A 10,266-nucleotide genomic window follows, 5' to 3' on the forward strand; every position below is an offset into this window, starting at 1 on the left:
TTCAAAAAGAATCTAGGATTACCTGAGACAGCCTTGAAAAGGCCATGCTTTTTGGAAAAGTATTTTTTTTTTTTTAAGAGAGACACTATCTGGAAATTAATCAAGGGAAAATTTAAAGACAAGAAAGTATGATCCAACAAGAAAAAGAAAATATTAAAAATTAAAATTCGAAGGACTAGATGACCAAGAAAGAACCGATTAAAGTAAATACTTAAAGGGTGCATTTTTTTAAAAAGTAGGAAAATAATCACATAAATACAAATGAAATGGAGAAAGAAGCTAAAGTGCCTGAAACAAAAATAATTTACAATGAAAATAGGCAAAAAAGAAACAGTGTATGTATAACTGAATCCCATGATGAAGAAAATCTGAACAATAAACAGTAAATATTAAATATTATAAATAACCAAGAAAAATTTCCAAAATTAAAAGAGCTTAATTTACATATTAAAAACACCCACCAGACACTTGAGAAGTTTGCCCCAGAATGGTCAATTCTAGGGCATAACCTAGTGAATTACTAGAATTTTTAAATAAAGAAAAATCCTCAGAGGATCCATGCAAAAAAAAGTGAGTAACTTATAAAAAATATTATACTAGCTTCAGATTTTTGAGAAGCATAAGAAAGATCAAAGTAACAATGAAGCAGAATTTTCAGGAAACTCATTTCAATAGACATTAGCCAATAAATATTATTTATTTTTATTATTATTTATAGAATTAGCCATTCTATCCTGTACATAGTAAGTGCATCTAAATGAGCAAGGTAGAAACAGGCATTCAAAATTTAATATTAGACAAAACAAAGTTCAAACCCAAAGGCATTAAAGATTGCTGTAAATACACAAATCACATTTCATTGTGATGATAAAAGTCATAAATATCTACACATAAAACAACTAAGAAATTGATTTTATAAAGCTGAAATTTTAGAAACTAGAAGGGAACAGAGAAACATTAAAAATAGAAGATGTTACCATAACACTCAATATAATACTGATCAAGTGGAAAAACATAAACAAAAGATTTAAATAAGCAACCAGCAATTTAATGAACCAACCTTACACTCTAATAACAGAGAAAACACCTTTCTATCTAGCTCTTATCCATGGAACAGCAATAATATTGATTAGATTACAAAGAAAGAATCATTAAGTCTAATAAAGTAGAAATATTACAAACAAAATTCTCCATATCACAACAAAATAAAACAAATTAATGATAAAATCATGCAAAACCCTTCCATATGGAAATTTAATAAATGTCCATTCAATATGTTTGCAAAAGTTGAAATAAGACCAAAACTACAAATTTCTACATAAAACTATTATTCATGAAAGTGCATTAGCTCAGTATAGTTATATCAGAGAAAACTTTACATCTTAAATATTTCAATCATTTAAAAAATGAATGGAAATAAATTCACAATTTAACCAACTAGAAAAATCCAAAATAAGCCCCCAAAAGCACAATAAAGCAACTAACAAACTATGACAGAATGAAGTATAAAAAAGAAAAATAGTAGATTAACAGTTCAAAATACCATGTTGTGAAAAAACAAAAGTCTTGAAAATAAACTAACCACTAGCTAACTTAATTGAAAAAAATGTAAAGAAAGTATAATAAATGAGAAGGGAGAAATAATCATAGAGAAAAACAATTTTAAAGAAAAAAATGTTCAGACTTCCATGTATATAAATTTTAAAACCTATATGAAAAAGATAACTGGTTTAGCAAAAAGAGTTTCCTACAATTTTTTCCAGTGAACACTAAAAACGCTATTTCAAAGACTGACTTCTTTAGAATAAAGTTCTTAAGGAAATAATTTAGTACCACAAAAGTACTACAACTGAAAAATTTCTAGTGTCATTTTTAAAATATTCATATAAGCCAAAAACTGCATAAATTATTCTAGAGCACAGCATTTCAATTATTTGTATGAAGTAAGTATATTATTGTGTCTAAAACTGACAAAAATAGTACAAAAAATAAAACAGACTAAAGTATGATGTTTCAACATCATAAAATACCAGTTTTCTCTAAACTAAGTAGTTTGGAAAACCACAAAACCACAATTTTTGGAAATAAGCAAATTGATCATAAAGATTCTGTTGAAAGACAAACATGCAATAATAACTGGAAAAACACTAGCTCTACCACATATTAAAAAAATACTATAAAGCTTCTATGTTATATTTGTGTGGTAATGACACATGAAGAGAAAGACCAGTGGAGAAGAATAGAAATATAAAAATAGACCCAAGTATGCATGACATTCTATATATAAATACTACAGAAACATACAATATATGAAAAAGAAAGCATCCCATATCACTTGGGTAAAATAAACTTTTAATCCTGCTGGAGACACTGAGCATCTTTTTTATCTTGAAAAAATAGAAATTTAGATTCATATCTCAAGTCACAAACATAAACCTCAAATGGATCAAAGATTTTAAGTGTAAAATTGATAATAATGAAGCCATACAAATATTGACTAACAGTATAATACATAGGGCAAATTTTCCTAAATTTGACTCAAACTCTAGATGCAAAGAAAACAAAGTTCATAAAGTTGAAGATACTATCAAAAAAAATTGTTTACAGAACCAAAAAGAAGAGCCCACGGGCAAATTTAGAAGACAAATGACAATCAGGGAAAAAAATATTACAGGTAAACATCTAAAACTTGTGAAATTTAGGTTGAAAAGTCCAAATTCTCAATAGAAAAAAATAAACAGACAATTCATAAGCAAAATGATATGTAAATTACTCTAAAGTACAAGAAGGAACATTCAACTTTACTCATATAAGAGAAATAAAAATTAAAACTACTCTGGAAACCATCAAATTGGCAAAAATTTAAAAGTCTGACACATTATTCTGTTGGACATGCTGTGGGGAAACAGGCATTCTCTTAGCTAATGTAAACACAAGTAGGTGCAAATAAGTGGATTGGAAATTGGCAAGATCTTGTAGAGATGTATGTTTATCTTTTTGACCCAGCAATTGTGCTGTTAAGAATTTACTCTGAAAATACATCCTGAGTAATATGAAAATACTTCTTCACAATTTCATAATTGCAAAATAGTGCAAACAACATAAATGCATGTGACAGGACACTAGTTCAATTAATTATGGTAAATAAACAGTGGAATACCATGTATCTGTAAAGAGAACAAAAAGATCTCTCTTCATAGGAAATGATTTCTAGAATATTTTTTCAGTGGAAAAAAAAGCTACCCATAAAGAATATTGATAATATACTAATTTTATATAAGGAAAAAGAGAAATAAAAATATAGAGAATCAATCTACAGTTTTTTTGTAAGAAGAAAAACATAGCAATGGTAAGCTATAAACTAATAAGACTAAGAATGGGAATAGGATAGAAGGAATGAGGGGAGCAATGATAATTCTGAGTATATTTTTTAGACAGTTTTATTTTTGGAATCATGCTAATATTTGAGAGTTTCAAAAAGGATAATAAAATTGGGGCTAAAAAGGCCTACAACACTTTCACATTAATAAATATGGTAAATAATTTAATATCTGTGCTTCTGGAAGTGAAGAAATTTTCAAGGAATGATGTGCCATGCTCAGCTGCTTCAGTCGTTTTCAACTCTGTATCCTGTGGACTGTGTAGCATTCCAGGCTCCTCTGTCCATGGGATTTTCTGGGCAAGAATACTGGAATGGATTGCCATTTCCTCCTCCAGGAGATCTACTCCAGGGGATCTTCCCAACCCAGGAATCAAACCAGAGACTCCTGTGGCTCCTGCATTGCAGGTGGATTCTTTACTGCTGAGCCAACAGGAAAACCAAGGAACAATGGGCATGACCATAAGACACAGAGCTTGCCTGAAGGAGTATCCACTGGCCATGTCTTGGAGAATTTGACCATTAAAATAGGTAAGGATATTTATGGATTATAACTCATTGAATAAAAGTGGAAGTTATGGGTTCTTAATGTAAATTTCTAAGTAAGCATAAAAGTGTAAGGAACAGGAGGAAAAGTTATGTACAGCAGAATGTAAATTAGCAAATTCTAAAGGAATGAAAGTATTCAAAAATCACCATTTGAAAACATCACAGTAATAACTAAAAGGAATCAATAGGGATAATCAATGGGTACTAAAGGAAAATGTAATAAGGGATGGGATATTTTCTTACTCTCAAAGTAACTTCCAACAAAATATTTATTAATTGAAAGAAAAAGTCAACATTATTATTGAGAAATCTAGCAGACCTGGCCTTCATCAAATGACCAGAGTTATTACCAGTATGGAACAAAGCAAGATCACTTACATAACCTCTATTTAATACAAAAGAAACATTAGTACAAATTGTGAGAAATTGCACAAAATAATGGCCTGTACTCCTCAAATTTATCAGTCACAGTAGATAAGAAATTACTAAGGAACAGTCTAGATTTTTTAAAAGACTAAAGTATATATTAAAGCTAAGTATAATATGTGATTTTTTAAATTGAATCATGGACTTTTGTTTTCTTTATAAAGGACATTATTGAGGCAACTGACATTTAATCATATAAATTAAATTAAAATTGCATCAATTATACAATATTGTACAATTAAGCAATTATACAAATATGGACATGTGTGGACATGTTTTTCCTTGTATGGAATATACACAGACATCATGCTGTAATTTACTCAAATGGTTCAGAAAAATATAAAGTGTACTTATATGGAGAAAAAATTATAAAGCAAAATACATTAAACGTTACCAATTGAGGAATCTGAGTTTAAAGCCAATGGGAGATTAATGTATTATTTTTGCAGCTTTTCTCTACCTGAAATTATTTCAACAATGTGTAATACATAGAAATGTTTTATTTCAAAATAGAAATGGTTAACTCTTGACAGCCAGCTTTAAGGACAGTCATCATCATTTAAAATTTACAGGCCAAATTGCTCTAGAGTTATAATTTCAGTCGTATTGGTTGTAATATCTCCTGCATGTTACTTCACAGAGCTCTGGGTAACTTTTCATGCATTAAAAATAGAAGTATTTCATATGAGGTTATTATGAAGATTAATTGAATTGCTATATACATGTAGGATTCAGGCAGAGGTTGGTACATAATGAATACTTTATATATCCTGTTAAATAAAATTAAATTTATTTTACCTTTTGCACTAAATCTAAGCACAGATTCTTGCTTAGATATAATGTCTATGATCAATCTGTTGAATATAGGAAAGAGGGTATATGATGTTGAGAAGAGAATTCATATTGAAGATAGGGCATAATGCATTAATTTAAAATCAGGAACAAAACTAATGAAAACTAAGACAAATTAAATAATTGCAACTGAGAGCCAGACCATCTGGTCCAAGCCAGACCCAACATTAGTGCAATTCAAATTAAAAATCAGGATCTCTTAGTTTTCTGATTTAAAGAATCTACACACGGATCTAAATTTGGACCACAGACTGACACTAAAAGGTAAAGAATAGAGCTCTAAGACAGATTAAAGCAGACAGATGAAATTTTGTCAGGGGTAACAGAAGAACATAAAACCATCATTCTTATTGAAAATGTCATAGAAAAGCTGAAAAAAGGAGGTTCTGGAAGATAAGCATGAAATCTTTGTATTGTGTTGTTTGCCATGTATGTTTTGGAGTTGGAATGCACGGTTTAGTCTGGATGTAATTTGTTTATGGATGTTTAGAAACTTTGTCTAGCTGTATATATTAAGAAGCAGTGTGTGTGTGTGTGTGTGTGTGTGTGTGTGTGTGTGCACGTGCATGTATATTATATCCATGTATAGGTACTACTTCTGTTTTGGTTTTGTATGGAACCAACAAAACAGACAAATAGAGACCAGACATTACAAAGAGGAAAAGGAAACATTAGCTACAGTAGGGGAAAGTTTAAGCAAAGATGAAAGGAATGCTTTTGAAACTCCATCACTTGAAAGGAAACGAAAAAATAGAAAAGGTATGGAGCGGTTAGAAGGATTCTGAGGAAAGCGCCCAAAAAGTGTGTGCTGGAATCTGATCTCAGAAAGCCAGTGGAGGAGGGCAGCAGGCAGGCATGTAAATGGCAGCACATCTGCATTCAATCAGGGTTTTTTTTTTTTTTTTTTCATGAATGCTGTTTCTCCTCCCTTTCTCTGAAATCACCATTTCAAGAGCCCTGAGGCCTTTGGAACATGTGTGCTTCCTCCTTACAAACCTCTCTTGGCATGAGGAGACCTGTCTCTGTTAATTTAACACAAACCCTAAAGTATGCATAGAAAGTGCTTTCCTCAACTTAGTTCAAGGACTTAGTAATATTGATCTGAAAGTTCTGTACTAAATTGCTGGGTTTGAATCTGCCCCAGTCACTAGGCTGTCTAGCTTCAACCAGTGGAAAAGGTGAAAACCACAGTAGAATCTATCTGTTCTTATTCATGGTTGATGAGACCTCTCTTACACCTTATGCTTTCTAAATTTTCTTCCCACCCTGTTTTTAATTGGAACCACTAAACTTTCCAAAGTCAAATTATGTTTACTTTTTTCATCTCTTATCTCCTACATTTCTGCATTCCTGTGTTTCAGTGTAGGCATGGTGCTAATGATGCTGAAGTAATATGTTTCATTTTAAATCAAATGCTTTTTTAAAAAAATTTTCTCTTCTATCTCTTTAAAGACAGTGTATGATAACCCATATCTAATTCAAAATAGCTACTTTCATTAAGGTCATAAGCCCTAAAAATAATTATAATTCTTCATTTTTATCATTTCTAATCCTTATATTCCTACAGATAAAGTCAATATTTTTTATCTATTTTACTTTGGGTTTGATTATCAGACTTCTTCTGCTTCTCCTACTATCCTTTAAATTTTTAAGCTAGTCTGGTGTGCATAATTGTTCCCATGATAATCCTTTGATGATATCTTATCACTAGGTCTAACTTAATATGATTTCTATTACATTCATGTCTATCATATTTACTTTAGAATTTGTTGGAAAGTTCCAAAAATAGGCAGCCATTCATAACTTTTATATGAATATTTTATCTGTTATTTTTGACCAAATTCTATTTATGTGACAAATATTCTTGAGCATTACCCCATTATATCTATGCTCCAAATAGTGACAGTATTTATGAGACAAAAATGAAAAATATGTCCTAGGTTGTTCTCTGACAGAAAGGAAAATATAAATTAGTGAAAGAATACAATGAGTGTTTTAAATTTGAGCAAGAAAACCACATGCCAAAAAAAGTAAGAATAATCTGCTATGATTTTTAGCATACAAATAGTAAAATGGAGCATTTGCTATGTACCTGGTATTGGGCCTGGTATCATGGCAAATAGATGGGGAAACAATGAAAACAGTGACTGACTTTATTTTGAGGGGAGGGGGGGGGTCCAAAAATCACTGCAGATGGTGACTGCAGCCATGAAATTAAAAGATGCTTGTTCCTTGGAAGAAAAGTTATGACCAACCTAGACAGCATATTAAAAAGCACAGACATTAGTTTGCCAACAAAGATCAGTCTAGTCATAGCTATGGTTTTTCTAGCAGTCATGTATGAATGTGAGAGTTGGGCTATAAAGAAAGCTGAGTGCAGAAAAACTGATGCTTTTGAACTCTGGTGCTGGATAAGACTCCTGAGAGCCCCTTGAACTGCAAGGAGATCCAACCAGTGCATCCTAAAGGAAATCAGTTCTGAATATTCATTGGCAGGACTGATGCTGAAGCTGAAATTCCAATATTTTGGCTACCTGATACGAAGAATTGACTCATTTGAAAAGACCCTGATGCTGGGAAAGACTGAAGGCAGGAGGAGAAAGGGATGAGAGGATGCGATGGTAGGATGGTGTCACTGACTCAATGGGCACGAGTTTGAGTAAACTCTGGGAATTGGTGATGGACAGGGAGGCTTGGCGTGCTGCAGTCCATGGGGTCGCAGAGAGTCAAACATGACTGAGTGACTGAGCTGAATTGAATTGCACTGGTTTTGGGCCAGACCCTTAAAATAATCCAATAAGGTCAATCATGTAAACCAGACAACAGAGGTGTCATCAGTTAGCTTCATTTTTTACAATTAAGAAAACCAAACCAAATTTGGCAAATTAGGTAGTCCTTCATGAGATCATCAGGGTGATCTTTAGTAGAATGGAATGGAGGGAACATAAACCAGTTTATAGGAACATAAGTAATGGTGAAATGGAGATGGACATTTCCATCTAAGAAGCTTAGATTTGATAGAATAAAGAAATTGGGAGTGTGATGCAATGAATTTAAAAATTCATAGAGAAACTGTTAATATTAGAAACACCTGAAGATGTTTCTTGGTAGAAGGAAATTTCCCAGAAGAGAGTAGTAGAATTTGAACATTAACACTAGCAGTAGCAGTTGGAAAAGAATTAGCAGTTCTGTTGTAGAGGGCATCAAGCAATGAAACGGGTTGCGGGAGCAGCTCTGACTTAGATTAAGTAAACTAACAGATGCTAATAAACTGTACATGATCATATTTACAGGGAACTTCTGGAGAAGTGTCACCAAAATAATGACTAATATTAGAATATTTAGACATCACAATTTACAAAAGGAGTAGACTTTGGGCAAGGGAGGTCTATCGATACTATCAACTATTGCTTATTCAAATAATTCCAGACACTGATACTTTATTCCAGTAATCACTACCCTCCTAATCCCACATAAAACTGTTAGGTAGTTAGAATAGGAAAAGAAGTCAAAGATGGTGGTGGCTAAAAGGCAAAGGAAAAGCCTGCAAAAATGGAACAAAAGAAAATCTGAGGATTAGAGTGAGAACCTCAAGTGAAACAAACAGCCCTCCTGGCTAGCACAATTTACACAGGGCAGGCTCAGGGGGAGGAGAAAAAAATATATAAAAAGAGGAGCCAAAATTGAGCCCTTTCTTCTTTTGGCTTAGCCTGCCCTCACACCTTGAGGATGTATTTTCCTTTGCTTGCCAAATAAAACTGAGCTGTAACTGACCTGTAACATTGGTCCATCATTTCAAATTTTTGCTACAGAGAGACAGAACTGAGGAAATTACACACTCTCCCAACATAACTGTCTATCTTCCACTGAATGCAATCAAGTCAATTTATTTTTGATTGATTCTCTACAGTCAAGTCAATTTATTTTTGTCAACTTTTCTTTGCATTTCTACAACCTGTTTTTTTCTACATCCTTTTGTACCTTTATCTTTATTTCCCATCCTCTTCCTTCTCTGTACTTTGAAATTTCTTTCCTCCTTTGTCAGCAAGTTCTGCAATCTTACTAAAAATAAATTCAATTCTATTCCAAATAATTCTATTCTAAACAGTTAAGAATATATTGTATAGTCATTATTCTGAGTTATCTTTTCAAAATATTTATGGAACCTTATATTTCCTTTCTGAGAAACAAGAGACTTTTAACTTTCTCTATATCTAACAGTTTGTTCAGCAGTGAAGAATTGATGCTTTAGAACTGTGGTGTTGGAGAAGACTCTTGAGAGTCCCTTGGACTGCAAGGAGATCCAACCAGTCCATTCTAAAGAGATCAGTCCTGGGTGTTCTTTGGAAGGACCGATGCTGAAGCTGAAACTCCAATACTTTGGCCACCTCATGCGAAGAGTTGACTCATTGAAAAAGACCCTGATGCTGGGAAAGATTGGGGGCAGGAGGAGAAGGGGACGACAGAGGATGAGATGGTTGGATGGCATCACTGACTCATTGGACATGAGTTTGATTAAGCTCTGGTAGTTGGTGATGAACAGGGAAACATGGTGTGCTGCAATCCACGTAGTCGCAAAGAGTCAGACATGACTGAGTGACTGAATTGAACTGAATTGAACAGTTTGCAGTACATGAATGAATATTAGGGACTTAGTAGTCAATTAGGTGTTTATTTATTGAAAATGTAATATTTATAAGTGTACACCCACTTTGCTTATCTATAAAGTGAGGTATTTCTTGTTTTCTCCACATTGGTGTAGTTCACTCTCTGACCTATATAAACTTTGTCTCAAATGATACCATCTTAGTAACATTTTCCTGATCATACCATATGTAATCACACTCTCCATGCACCTGATGCCCCACTCCTATCCCCTTATCAATTTTTTTCTAGAATAGAATATATATTCTACATAATTTATATTCTATATCCCAAATTTTGTATTCTATATTTATTTATATTCTACATCCTGAATTAAAATTAATTATGTGAAGGTCAAGATTTTCACCTGTTTTATTCAGTAATATGTCTTCAAATAGATGAAATCTGACACATAA

This window comes from Capricornis sumatraensis, chromosome 13 (genome assembly GCF_032405125.1).
Source record: "Capricornis sumatraensis isolate serow.1 chromosome 13, serow.2, whole genome shotgun sequence".
In the NCBI taxonomy this organism is placed as follows: domain Eukaryota; kingdom Metazoa; phylum Chordata; class Mammalia; order Artiodactyla; family Bovidae; genus Capricornis; species Capricornis sumatraensis.